Source organism: Sylvia atricapilla, chromosome 12 (assembly GCF_009819655.1).
Source record: "Sylvia atricapilla isolate bSylAtr1 chromosome 12, bSylAtr1.pri, whole genome shotgun sequence".
Lineage (NCBI taxonomy): Eukaryota > Metazoa > Chordata > Aves > Passeriformes > Sylviidae > Sylvia > Sylvia atricapilla.
The window spans coordinates 16,606,308-16,621,657 of NC_089151.1; the positions used below are offsets into that span (position 1 = coordinate 16,606,308).

At 36.8% G+C, this 15,350-nt stretch overlaps 1 long non-coding RNA gene across 1 annotated transcript in view; it reads right to left on the reverse strand.

The window, feature by feature from the left end:
• Positions 1-15,350, reverse strand: part of LOC136366327 (uncharacterized) — a 178,993-nt gene that overhangs the window by 32,052 nt on the left and 131,591 nt on the right. The window contains exon 2 of the long non-coding RNA XR_010744513.1: positions 4,584-4,695. This is a non-coding gene — a long non-coding RNA (uncharacterized lncRNA). The remainder of the gene's footprint in view (positions 1-4,583; positions 4,696-15,350) is intronic.

The following is a 15,350-nucleotide window of genomic DNA, read 5'->3' on the forward strand; positions in this document are numbered from 1 at the left end:
AGGCTGTGAACTTATATTCCTCAGGACAGGGAACACTGAGTTTTCAAATAAATAACTTTTTTTGCTTTTAAAACTTGCATGGATAGTCTGTATAAGAGAGGGTTTAACAGGCCCTGTTTTGCTTTCTCACCACAAAAAAAATGCATTTTCTTTTTTGGTCATGCCAATAAAGCAAAATTACTAGAAGTATTTTTCCTTACTATTTAACTGACAAGATGATTATTTCAGCACAAATTAGGGAGAAGCAGTGTTTACCACAAAAGTGAAGTAATCCCATTCCAGTTCATTTTACTACTCATACACCTAAAGGTAAGCACACATTTATAGAACTGGCTCAATTACCTGAGGCTTGGTGGTACACACCTAAATTACTAAGACATCTATGAGCATTATCCATTAGAAACCAAAATGAAAACTTAGAAATAATTGGCTAAAACCCTAATTCTACAGCATGGACAAAGCTTTAAATTAGTACCAGATGCTGGATTTTATCCTTTAAACAACAGTTCTAAGGACAGAGACAGATTCATCTTCCAAGACTACTCCTGCCTGCAGACAATATGACCCATCTTAATGAGTCTGCTGAATGCTTTATGAGCAATTTCATCCACTAGTTACTATATTCTGGCACCAAAATTGAAATATTCATTTTAAATCTTGCCATTAGGACAGTATTGCTTTCTGCCAAATTTCCTATGCCAATTCTTACGTTCAATTGTGATTGAGTGTTCCTCCAGAACCAAACAGATAACAGCAAGGTCTGCCCACGCATCCTGTGTCATAACCAGCTCATTAAGCTCCCTGTTCCCATAGACACTGTTTGGAAAAGAGACACTGGGAAAAGGGTTCTCCATGACCCATTTATTTCAAAGCTATCCCTATCAGCTACCTATATTTCTGCTTATGTGTTTAATGATAAAAATCTTACTGAATAGAATGGTCCCCACTTCTGAGATGCAGAGAGGGGGATGAGAGACAATGAGAATGGAGAATTTAGGGTTTGTGTCAAAATTTTGAGGAAAAATATGGGTGCATGCTGAGGAAAATGTAGAAAATATATGATGCAAGTTCATTTGTATGTCACACTGTCAGTCACAAAATTATTTTGCTGTAATACCATACCATAGACTTGTGACCTGGGAAAAACATCAAAAAGGGTCAGTTTTGAAAACTATGATTTTAAAAGAACTCATAAAAAGGAATCTTTTTGAAAACTACAATTTTCAAGCATGCATGAATTTGAGGAATATGAAAAAAGCATTCCTAATTTAAGTTTTATTCTTGAAATGTGTGCTTTAGAAGGCCAGTCGGCATCCATGAGAATGCTGCACAGACATGTTCAGTGCTGAGATTGTGGCCATGGAAGAGACCAGGGAGCACAGCCAACCAGGTGTTCTCCAAATTAACAGAGAGCAGAGCAAGAGGATCTTTATCTCCTCTTTTCTGGAAAAAAACCCCAACAGACTCATAAGTAAGATGGAATTTAATACAAAAAAAAAAAAAAAAAACCACCAAAAAAAAACCCCAAAAAAACCCCTACCTTATTAAAAAAAAAAATAATAGTTCAAGAATATGGAGTCAGAGTCAGAATTCATGATCTATAGCTTCCTAGCAAATCTTATGGAAACATAACATAACACAAAGTTAAAATTAACACCAGAATATTTGACTTGAAACTTTTATATTCTTGATGAATGAATTTTAACACATCAAATTTTTCAGAAATTAATATATCATCTCTGTCCGTGCCATGCATGGAGAAGTTCACTCTTCTGTGCTTCAGTTTCTTGAATCGTTTTTTTGCCTTTGGAACTTTTTGGGTTGTTTTTTTTTCCTGCATAATAATTGCTTCACTTTTATATATTGTAGGGAAGAAAGGAGGAGCGAAAGCAGGAAAGAAAATCTGCTTTCCTTGTTATTAATTTTCAAACTGCTTTTTTTTATTTCAAGTAAGATGTTTTGTTTCCCAGGCAGTACGTATGCCTCTCTCTATGAAGTGCGAGGTGCAATTGCTGCCCTAGCTCTGTGTGTGGCTGTGGCCTTAGAAGTCAAGGATAAAAGAAACAAAACATTTTTTTTTTAATTCTGAAGTGAAAAATCCATTTGATTTCTTTTTGTTTATTGCTGCATTACTTAGGTAATTGCTTGAGTTGAGTCAGACTGACGGCAGGGCTCTGGACCCTCTGACTCCAATCCTTTTGCTTTATTTATTAGTCTCACTTATTAAAAGAATGTCTTGGCTTGTATGATGGGTACTATTCAAGCAGAAGTTAAATCACTTATATTTGCAATCTAAGTCACTGCCTCACAAAGGCTGAGTATACCATGTTAAGTATTCACAAAAATGCTCTAAACCACGAAAATCATAAGCTCAGCCCTAAAAAATGAGATAGTTCAAAAAGGTCTGTGAAGATTTGTAAAACATTAAAGTGAACCAAGCCATAGTAACTTGTACACAGAAATCCTTCCACACAAAAAGACCCCATAGCATCCACAGATATAAAACCTGGCCATGCTTGAGCAGCTCACAGGCAATAATGACCTAATTTATACAATGAAACCTAGGCAAAATTTAGCTTATCCTCAGCCTCTCAGAATGATCCTAAGACCTATTATTTTAAACAGCACTGGTTTTGCAGCATTTTTTAATATTTTTAATGGATATCAAGTCTTCTATTATGTGGTGATACTGTCCAAAGGCAGAGATATTTCCCTCTCTGTTACCTCAGATGATGCTGATGTCCTCCTCTAAAACTCAGGATGGCTAACAGTGGAATCTTCCAGGAAAATATTAGGTTACAAGATAAGTTACAAAAGGAAAGGGCTTCATTCATTTTTTAAATTTTCATTGATGTCTTAACCTGGATGGCCCAAGATAAAACTACACACACAGAGTATTTAAGAAAATCGTGTGTCCAAACCTTGCCATAAAATTTTCCATTCTTTTCGTTGTTAATTTTCAACAATATTTGTTATAATAAGCTATTCACATCCCTAACAACCTCAAAGACAAAGCAGTTGTAGTTAAAGTCATGCACTGAAAGACAAGACTTCTGGTTAATGTTCCTGGACTCACATGTCCTTTCTGTCTTTGCCAGATTTTTAGGAATAACTTCCTTGCTCTGATTTTTCCCACTTTTAGTGTTAGTTTCTCTTTCAGTCCTGTCCTGTAGCCGAGTGGCCCTGGCACAAAGTGAGGTGCATTCCTGTAAGCCATTAGGGATATTCTTAGTGCTGCTTTTTTCCAGCCTATTAGTTTTTGTGCTAGTACTGTACTGGTTGCCTTTAGCAATGCACTGTTTTGGTGTATGACTTCTGTATTTGCTTGAGGCCACAACAGTATCAGTGTTCTGTGTCGTTTCCATTTTGTCTCAGGCAGCCCTTGCACTCACCTGAAATAAGGGTGGCCTTTTGCCACTGACAACTGAGAATATTAGTCCCTATTATGTGAAAAACATGATGTACCTGGATGCCTAAAGCCAGTAAACTAACTGTTTATTGGGAAGGCACAAAAGGAAGTGAGAGCCTGAGTGAGTTTCATGAGCTCTGCTATTAAACAGTGGTGCAGTTTAGCAAGGTAAATTAATCTAAATAAGACAAACTCTTATTTTTGGATTATTTTCACTAGGCTGCCAAGAGAGCATCCTAGAAATTCTTCTACAACTTTTCTGTTTCATCATGGAAGTGTTCAGTATTATCACAGTCTTGATTCCACTTCCATTCTTTATTAATGACCCCAAACATCTCCCATAAAGCAAGACTTTACACTTCCAAACTTCACCAATGTTCTTCTCTCTCAACAATTAAATTCCCCTGAAATGCTCATTTCCACTTGCACTGAGTGACGTAGCATTCTCTTGTCTGCTCCTAGGCCCCAACCCAGACTATTTCCTCAGTACCACCAACTCTTCATCAGTTGCCTCTTCCTCTTTTGGCTTCTCCTGCTGTCATTCCACAATAGGTTGTCTTCTCTCTGACATCTCATGTGATGGATAGTCTTCTGCTATATTTCATTTTACTTCTACATTTTAGCATAATCAGAAAGGAGCATCAGCGGCTCACTGCCCACTAAGCCTGTCTTGTACCTTGAAATTTTATCTGCACTGTCCATAACCGTGGCAGAGATCTCCAGCACATGGCCACCTGCCCAGCTAAAGGCAATGATAGAGAAGATATGGCCAAAACTTGTTCAGTTACAACACCAAAGGATTCCTCTGCCTTTCTCAAAATATCTTCATTGTGCTGCTCACTGGCCTCACAAGTATATTGAAAATTTCTGAGTGCGCTGCCTTCAAATTCCAATTACCATAATTTCATCTCATAATTAATAAAGTAAAAGTGGAAGCAGTAGTGCTTCTAATTTACATAATTAGCAAAAAAACCATGCATGGTTCAAACAAAATGCTGCAAACAAATTTTGAAACTTTATAGCATAAACCTAAGACCCTTAATCTATAATTAAATTTAAGATAGCTTGATTTTAAGGACATGGAATATTTTCATAACAGGTGTAAAATTTATGTGGACCAAAAATCTATTAAAATACCGAGATACTACTGGAATAGAAACAAAATGTTCCTTACCAAAGTGTGACCATTTCCATTGGAAATGCACATACAGAGCATTAATTAAATCCTCCTTCAGCATGACAACTCTAAAAAAGAAAGCTTTGAAGAGGGGCTTCAGAGGCTTTTCCTGAAAAAGAAAACAGGGAAAATAAAATAAGTATATAAATAAATAAAATTTAAGCATACTCTTGCAAAACTGTAAAAGCCATTTTGACTATCTGGTCTGTAGAATGGATCTCAGGAAAACTAGGTGTGGGCAAATGTTCAACTTATGAATAACTCTCCAAATGAGCCTTTCAAAGGACACAGCTAAAGCTTTGTGGCCACAGTGTTATGGGGGAAAACTGCTGTGAAATCCTTCTCCTTCTCTGTGTAAGGCCATCTACAGTTAAACTGCTTTTGAGAGATGAGTATGGCATTACTGCTGAAGAGCTTGGGGGTATTTCTTGTACAATGCAGGATTGTCACAGCAGGGCCATATCACAGTTTCACAAACCTAAAAAGGTAAAGGTGCATTCAGTAGCAAAAAAAGTGCATTTCAATCCTAAAAAGGCATTATTTGAAACCACTAGTCATTATCACATCTAAAACAATTTGTTTCTATTATAAAGATTTTTAAAAATTGAGTCATTCACGGCTAATTTACTCTCCCAGTGACAGTGACCCAAATTTCTCTTCAAAATTACAGGTGCCACGTTACCACAGAATTCTTATTATTTTAATGTTACAATAACGCAGATGATAGTTTTCTTAGCAGAAAGATAAAGAGATTACTGGATTCTAAACCTGAGATGGAAACAAATTTCTTACTTTACATTGTGTCACCCTCACTCCACAGAAAGAGTGATTATTATCTGCAAGGGGGGGCAGTAAAGCCCTCCAGAAGCAAGCCTTTCATAACTTCACCATTTTTCACAGGCAAGTATAATTACAGTTTTGCATAACCATCTAATGAGAGGAAGTCCTTTCTTGCAGTGTTAATAAAGGACCCTGCATAACATGTTAACAAAGCAATGACACTCTATGTAGGTAATGTCATTGTGTAATTAGCATGCTCATAAGATGACTTAAGATTACAGTTTATCTGAATCTAATAACTGCCTATCAGCTGCTTTACCATTCTGTCTTTTTCAATATATCTTTCCTCATGAATGGTTTGAGTATCCACCCGCTCAGTGCAGAAGCACAGAGGGAATAAAACAAGTCAGTAACGAAACAGAAACAAAAAAACCTGAGTTTGGAAGCAATGAAATGAATAAACATGGAAAAACTCCAGCTTTTTCGCATACCTAGACATGTGCTTTAGGACATGGTATCATAAATATCAGTCTTTGCTATTCATTTCTAGATGGTAAAACATTTGAAACAACAGGAGAAAGGCTACTAGAAATTGTACTGGTCAGTTCACACATGGCATAAAAGAGGAGAGTGGGAAGAATTGAACAGTTCTCTAAGCCACTTTACAGGCTGCTTTCAAAGGAAACTGCCTTTGGTTGAAAACACTCAAATTCAGTATTTACCAGCACCCAGCATCAAGTCCTGGTTGATTCCCTCCTGTAGCCATAGGCTCACAGGCAGAGTAAAGCAGAATTCATCAGGCTGGTAGTACAGCTGGACTAGAATCATCCTTCCTGTTCTCAGTTCTGCAACTTGGACTTCAGAAAGTGGCAGAAAAGAAATAACCAGAAGTGGAGGAACTCAGCTTGGAACAATGTAAAGTTGATTAATGAATCGCCATAGAGAAAATCCCTTTCTATCCCTTTTTTCTCTGTCAGACTCAAGAAAGAAAGCCAAGTGAATGACCAAGTAGAGGATGACAGACGGTAAGTTTTGGCTTGACATGTTCCTTATAATGTGTACATTTCAAAGCTGGGAGGGAGAGAAGTCACAGTTTTGGGGACCACAAATATTCAAGCTCCTGAGAACAGTGAGGACCTCGATGAAGACAGAAATTAGGCAAAGAGCAGTCCATATCTCCCAACTTAAAAACCATTAGAAAATAATTTAAAAATTACAGGTAAAATTTTTCCCCTTAAAAAGAAAAAAAAAATAAAAAATGCATTCTCCTGAAGTAGTAACTGTAAAACAAATTAAGACATTTCCAAGTATTTGCTAACCTACTTACAGGCATCATTGCTCCCTTGGGCCTTTGTAGCCTTACACCTTCCTTAACGGACTAGCTGAATAGGTAAATGGGTTATATCAGGCCAGGAAATCAATGTGTATAGTGTGTTCTCAGCCCCAGATGAGCTTGTCGAAGCCATTTTATTACAGCTGGAGGAGCTGTATTGATCCCAGCGTTAACTACTCGGAGGTGCCGAGCAATCCGATGAGGATGCGTCCTGCCGTCCATCCAAATGCTCCCTCTCCCCTCAATAGCCCTAACAGAGTTAAGTGTTTGCAGATTGAATTAATTTAATGTTTGCTTAATCAAAACTGACCATGCTGGAGCCTAAATTCTATTAATTACTGAAGGAATCACACTAATGCTGTAACATGACGTTAAGGCTGGAAAGGGCTTTATTTTGTCATGGCAGGAGGGGAGAAGGGTCATAGGGAAAGTGGGAGGATAAGTCAGGAGTTATTCCATAAAAATATTTTTTTTTAATTAACATTTCCCAAACAAAGAAAGCTCAGACTTTTCTGCCTTTTTTCTGAAATGGGGTTATTGTCAGCCAGCAAAGTTTCCCTTTAGTCAATTGACAGGCACAGCAAATTAACTTGATACTTGATGATGAGGAAGAAAGAAGTTGCATCATCCCTAATTATTTATGCAACAAAAGTCTTCCCTTGAATGAAACCAGAAGCACCTCCTCTAATTTATTTCTATTTAGTCCTAAGGTTAGTATAACAGTTTTCTTAAAGACAGTCAGAAGTAATTTCTTCTTCGCTGTCTAATAAGAAAAAAGTTTCCCAAATTTTCCACATACAACAGCAATGGCCTACAAGGAAATGGAGATAAAAAAGTAAAACAAGTACTGTTTGACACTAACTTAACTGAAAGATTTCCAGCAATAATATCCATGCCTCAGCCAGGACACATGCTAGGTTCAAAGGCTCATGGAACATTTACCAGAGCAGCACAGGTAACACTTCTAGGTAACTGTTCCCCTAGGAAAAGCTTTAAAAAAACAATATGCCATAGTGTTTTGCTCTATCAGGTGTTTCTGACCATTTAAAAATCCATCACATCAAGTATTTTGTAGAGGGAAGACCTCCTTAGCTGTTTTTTTTCTCTTTCTTTCCCAAAAGTAGTTATTTCATACAGCACTTCACGGTGCTGCATTTCTTAAGCTAATTTTGCTGTTAAATTATCGTCTTCATTCACAACACCAGGTAAATTCGTTTTCTTTCCCTCTTCCGAAATAGTCTATAGACAAAAAGAGTAAGTGTTGTATGGGAACAAAATAACGTTGATGTGATTAATACAGTCGTATGCTTACAAAGCACACACTGAGTGTTAAATAACAAACAGTAGCCAACTGCATGGATTAGCTACATATGAAACATATGCCCTGGAACAATCATTTTATTTCAAAGAGAAGAACAGTCTGTGTTCTTTTCTTACACACTAATTTACCTTTTCAGTTATGCTATGAAATACATTCCTGATTACTATCTTCTTGTTAAGAAAAAAAGTTGAATATTTTTTCTCACAGGCATGGAGAGACATCACAGCAAAATAATTATCAGAAAAAAATCTTTTCTCTGTCTCTCATGGTCTTCATCACTATTATTTTAACTTAATGTCAGTCTTGACTTCAAGAGTTTCTAAGTTACATTTAAATCTGAGGAGAGAAATTTTGTGCAATCTCATTAAACTGGTGAGCTTATTCCACCAAAAAATGCAAATACTACTCCAAGAAACATTGTTCAGTAAGTAAGAAGACCAATGCCCCACTACCTGTAGAGCAAAGCTAAAGCAGATCTCACAAAGGCAGGAACTTTCTAGAGCTAATCAGAAGGTAAAGAGAAAACAGGAACAAAGTGTGCAAACGACATCCATTTTGCACTTCAAGAAGGGTCACAAACTTCATTATTGAAATTTAGAAGTCAGTTTTCTCACTACTGTTGAAAGTCTTTGTGAGACATCAGAGAGTTTTGCTGAAAAAGTTTGGTGTAGCCATTACTTGTTTTACAGGAACTGGACTACAAATTGAAAACTTACCTGGGTGCTGAACACCAGCTAAAACATTCTGAAAACCAAACTTTTTCCCACAACAAGGGATTCAATATTGAGTCATATTTGAAAAGGATTCCTTTGGAGCTGCTGAATCTTCATTACACACTGCAAAGCAGAAAAATTTTAAACCTAGCCACAAATTTTTTAATATAAGTAACAAAAAAAGCCCAATAGCAAACAACCTGCAAAACAAGACTGTCTCATCTGAGAGCAAATGGGAGAATTATTTTCTGAATCATGTACATACAAAACACAATTTCTTACCTCCGTACTTTGCCTATTACCAGGATTATTGATGTGGACAGTCCTTCAAGAACAAGGTCTTTTTCAACTTAAAAACTATTATCTTATTAAATATTATAAATGAGTTTGAGGAAAAGAAAGCAAACCCTGTTGTTGCTACAAGAATTATAACTGATGAGTGAAGGTGCTAAAAATGCTAAGATACAATTTGAGGCTATTGTAAGCATTTCTACTGTACTTAAATTTCAGCTCATATATTTATTTAATGCAAACAAAAATTCTCATCTTGCTTCTCAGATAAGAATATTCCTTTTGCTAAATGATCATTTTCCATTGAAGTACAATGTTTGAAATCTGCATTTCATGTCAGAGGTGGCTGATCTGCAGAGGGAGCAGTGAAACCCAGCGTAATGAAATATTGTTTTTTACAAGACATACTTTTGCACAACATCAAGATCATTCTGGGTTAAAACACCAATAAAATGAAACATCCTCATTACAATTGATTCAAACATGTCAAAATGCATTTTACCTTAATCAAACTACCCTGCCCTTCACTTTTAAAACATTTCTAAAACATAAATTATATCTCACATTACAGAAAGAAACAAAACTGGCTGCTTTAAACCATAATCATTGCAAATTGCAGCATTGACACCTCAGAATTAAAATTGCAGGAGAATTCACATTTAGGTTGTTCAAACCACTATCTACAGTCATTTGACATATTATGGGATCAGAATAATTTTAAGACGAATATTATATTCTTCCCCATGTATTTCATTAGTGAGGATCATTTGGATAAAAACAGAGCTCTATTTTTGAAGTCCACTGACTTGCCAGAGATAACTGGTAAGAGTTCAGTGTTTGTGGTATAACAAGCTCTGAATGACAGTGTTCTCTCCTATTTCTCAAGAGTACAGCTTTGTCATCTACCACTGTGATCCCAACAAAGAAAAATCCAGATGTCTGCAAATTAAAGGAGAGCTGGATGACATTCCGCTGTTAATGCTCAGCATACATAAATCATTGTAATAAGAGAAGATTGTTATATTAACCTTTGTCATGCAATTTTCTTTTTCTCTGTAAGAAATAGGAAAAACAACAAATTAGGTGGCACAATAATTCTATTTTGAAGCAGAATGGTGCAGAGAAGTCTTATCCCCTTGCCAGTCACATGATTCCCACTTACCTGGAGTTTTATATGTGCCCTATAAGAAGTTAATAGCATGCACACATACTTCACTTCAATTGGCATATTGCTAGAAAGATGGAAAACATCTTACAAATAAATCATAATTTTAAAGGAATAGATACTGGTAGACAGGAAGCCGTGAAATTTAACCTTTGCCCTACCAAAAATCCATCTCATGGCCATTGAAATGCTTTAGTTCCCTCCATCACTTATCATACGTGGGAAATGGGACATTAAAAATTCCACATATTAAAAATGAATATACAACATCTGAGACAATGCACCCCCAGCTGCTGCCACGTACAAATATAAGATGATTTTCACACAAGGGAGATGGTAGGATTTGAACACCCACATTAGTGGAATGCCAGGAAAGAGTAAATGTGTTCCATTGAAGAGACCCAGTAATATTTTAGGTCCCTAGATACATAGAAGATACATACAGAAGATACATACAGAGTCTGTAAGATTAATGATGAAGACTCATCCTCATGCCAGAGACTCGCCATTCTTCCAAAATGTTTTGTTTTGAAAAGTTCCAGTTATAAATAAATAACTAGTAATCTAGCCAAATAAACAGCTAAATAAATAGGTGTTCAAATGAGCTGCCTTAATTTAGGGACGTGGTGACATCCTGTCATCCACCCTGGCTCCTGGGGGTTTTGTTGCAAGTTTCATCATCACCATCTCAAAAACTCTTTTTCAAGAGCATAATACACTTGTGCTGGGTGAATAGAAGGGTTGAGGATTGAGCTTTCCAGGCTTAAAAAAGGACATTCACAATCCAGTGGCTTCAAAAAAAGATTCAAACTGGATTTTGACCATTTCTGCAGCAGGAAAAAAGATTATTAGAACACTTATGTGAAATAAAACAGAAAACTTTAATAATTTGGAATTATTTTTGCATCATTCCAGTACATCCATATTTCACAAAATACTTTTAAGTGAAAATAAATATTAAAAAGTCCATATAACCTAATCCTCACAACATAGTACAGATAGACAAAGCTAATTTATTTTCAATAGCCTAAAACAACCCAAGGTACTGCTCTACCCTGGTTCATGTTCCCTAGCTAGGTTCATCTTAATGCCCTCTTTGAAATTATTTCAACTGCACATCAAACTTGCCTTCTTGTCCCTCATACAGTCACTCTGTCAATTCAGGAGTGTCCCAGTACATACAAAAACCAAGATGCAAGTAAACTTATTAAAAATATACAGGGAAAAGGCACCCTGGAAAACTCTTCACCTTATTTTGTTGTGACAGAAACATCTAGGAACATAAGTACAATTTCAGAAAATTAGATACACAGTTGATGGTTTCAGCATGTTTGGACATAGGTCACATATTCCCAAGGAAATATGGGCTTCAGTTGAGGACAATATTGTATGCTACTGGGATGTCACACTAATTCCTCTGTGGAAAGGATAACAAAAGTGTTTAGAACCCATTCCCATGCTGCAAAGGTTGAAGGATAGCTATATTCTACTGCAGCAATATTTCTGTTGTCTTTCTCATATCAAAGACCACATCTCCTAGGGAATGTGACCAACTCCAAAATCAAAAAAACTTCCCTTAAGCCAGAGTTCACACTCTTAAAGTACTGCCTGAGCTGTTGCTGCACTCAAAGCCAATAAAATTACTGTTTATATAATAATTATAGACCACTTTGATCCACACTTTAGGTTTTCTTTTTCTGGATTCTTTTTCTCTGACAAATTCAAACAAAGGCAGTTATTTCAAGAAAATCAGAGAATATGTATGAGATCCCACTCAACACCACTAACTGTGAATTAACAAAAAAGCCACACCACCAACAACAGTACAAATAAGGAGGTAAGATAATATTTCTAAATTTACCTTGATGGGTACTTTCCATATGGATGGTAAGCTGACAGGCAGCTGCAGTACAACAGGAGGCAGTGACAATGTGCAAGTTCCCAATTCTGGCCTTAACTTTCCATAAAGATGAATGTAAACAGGTGGGATACGTCTACTAAACTACACTGGAATTATTCTTTACTTTCTTTTTGCTGCATCCATGTTACAAAACAGTACAGTTTTGTGCATATCTTCAAACTTTCTGACACATTTTCTCCTGAAATGTATTTTTTAAAGTATGAGTTGCAGCAATTTCTTTCCACTTTTTCCACAGCCTTATTTGCAGGAAGCATAATGTACTTTATTTCCATGATAAGGGAAGTGTGGAGGGGAAAAACTTAAAGAAAACATTTTTCTCGCATGATCCTCCAGTACTACAACTTCTTGCTGTAGTCAGAAATTGCATCAGCAAGCTGGGCTTGCCTCTAAACTGTCTCCCTCTGGAGCTGGGAAAGGGGGAAAGGCAGAAGGACAGAGCTGTGCAGCAATTCCAAGTGAGTAGGATTGCTCAATGCCATAGGAAAGGTGAGTCTGCCATCACCACTAAAGCCATTCTCACTGAGTTTGGCTTCCCAGGCTAGAGTGGAGGTAAGTATCAAGATTTGATTCACTAAAGGCTCTAGACGCTTTATTCTTTTCTTTCCATTCCCCAGCTCTTCATGCTTTCACACACACAGTCTAAGCTTTTCTATTCACCCAACTGTAGAAGCCTTCAGGAGCATCAGGGATGCATTCACCATGAGGCTGGCCTTCATACTGTTAAATGTCAGAATGTAAGACATTTTTAGTTGCTAACTGATGTTTTCTAACCAGAACAAAAGGCAGACCTTCAATCCTAAGCCTGTCATGTCTTACTGACTCTGAAGTTGCCAACATTTCAGCCCATGTTTTCATCTGCATTCCTGCAACTTGAGAGGCAAAAGAGGCACCAATTAAGGAATAACAATTAAATCTCAGAAAAAGAGCTTTTTCACTAAGAATTGGGGTGCTCTCTTATGGTTTCTTTGTTGTGCTGTTTAGAAATAGACAAAAATCAGTTTGCAATTTGGAGCTTCTTGATTTCACAGTTATGATTATTAACTCAGAGAAGTTTCTCAGCTCTGTGCTTAGCCCCACACACAAGCTCATTTAATGTTCTGAACTCAGTTTGCAAAAGATTGGTCCTCTAAAACTGCAGACAAAAAACCAGTAATGTTAATGCGACAAAAACAGCCCGTAACCTCTCCCATAATTTTTTTTGTAACATTTATATAATTTTCATCACCACAATCTCTTTAAAAAAGAACCATTTCAGTTCTGAAGGCACTTAACACTATCTGCAAATGTTTTTCCTGGAAAATTCAATATAGATCAGAAGTACAATTAATTATTTCTAAATTCTGTTTTTCTCAGTCTCCACCACTTCTTTTTGATAAAGTCACAAATAATGACGACGAGTAAGAAAGAAACTATTTAAGAACTGACAAAAAAAAAAATAAAGCCACACAACAAACAAAACAAAACAAAACAGAGAGCTTGGGAACACAACCAAAACACCAAAACCATTCTACTTGATTGTAACCACACTTAGTTTACTACAAGGCACAGGCCAGAGAAAGCCAATAGAACTGCAGTAGATTAAGTTAATTAAAAAAAAATATATATACTGTATATATCTGATCCCACCATTTTAGTCCAGCCATTGAAAACTCCACATTCTGTCAGTTTCCAGTATACACATTTCTGCACAGTTCCCCACAGAATCAGTAAAGGAGAAACACCCTTGCATCATTTACCACGACCTTCCCCTTAAACATAAAAATTCTTCTTTTCTTCTGTGCTGCATATTAATTTATAATAGCGAGACAACAGTATCAGCCGTCCATTTAAGTTATTTTAGGTTAGTTTACAGCCTGGTCCTTGAAACTCTATCTTTTAAATATCTCAAACATGTATATACTGTGTTCTGAAGAGCTTTCATGGAGAATGTTTATTAGTCACTTTGATCTAATTCATCACAAAAGAAACCATCTCAAAGTACATAATGTTCTCCTAAGTGACACATGCTGAAGCTGTTATCCCACTTTTAACCCGTGCTTTCAAGGATCTGAACCCGGCCTTACGTCGTCTAAAACTTAATTAAAAGAATGCTGTCAATATCAATGTCAAAGTAACTTGTCACCCTATGAATGAGAGCCTCAGTCGATTTTTCAAACTGTGCCAAACTTTGGAAGGGCTCTTTCACTTTATAAATCAACTAGCAGCTTAGAATATCCTGGCAGCACCTTCAAGGAACGAATCAAAATGACAGGAAAAGAGGGGATAACAATCAAAGCTTGACTGAATACAGGTGTTTGAGTTTACAGACGAACCACAACTGCCTGGATCTTTGACAGCTGTTGATGTTATCAGTGGTGTGCAGCTATTATTGGCTCCGGTCTTAGGGGCTGTAAGGCCTTTCCCTTAGCAACATCTCTGTGGCTGATAACATTTGGCTGAACTTTCAGATCTTAACCTCCCTTCTGACTCTTTGCAGTCAAACCCGCCTAAACTGATCAGAGGAAGAGACACGCAGTGGGAAGACAAGTAAAATATTATTGACTGGACTGTTTCATGTCTATTAGGAAGAAAGAGCAAGGGAGGGGAGAGCTTTCCAACTTGACAGGCTTCAAGATAATCAGGGAAGGAATCAAGGCAACAGAGTAACCCTTAGAAAAGTAAGAAAGCAATGGCTTATGAGAGGTCATTGTTCTATACAAGGAACAAACACGGGGTGATATTTTATTAGGCTCCAATTTGAGTTTCCCCCATTTTAGTACTTGCATTTCTTAGTGCTGCCGCTTAATAGGCCTGGAGCAGTTTTGTGGCACACAGTATAGTATTAGAGCTACTTAAGTCTTCAGCTTGACTTAAAGCATACACAGAAGAGTAAATGGTTGAGATTCTCATCCGATCAGACTGTGCTCCTGAGCATTTTCGGAAGAGTCATGTTTTTAAGTAGTTTTTTAATTCTGATTTGGCACTTGTTATCAGTGTTTTCCTGGGCAAACTTTCCCCTATTTCACCAGCAGAAGCCAGGCAAAAGCAAACTTCACTAAACAGCATGAACAGATTTGTGAAGTTGTTTCACTGGAAATGGCAATTTTTCTGCAGAGTTTGGTGGACTATTCAAAATTCTCTGTGTTCCTCCCAAGTAAAAGCCAGGAAGTTCTTTACACATTTTTACATATGCAAATCATTAATCTGATGACCAGATGACACTCATCATTTTAAGATCAATAAATTACTAGCCCAATGAAT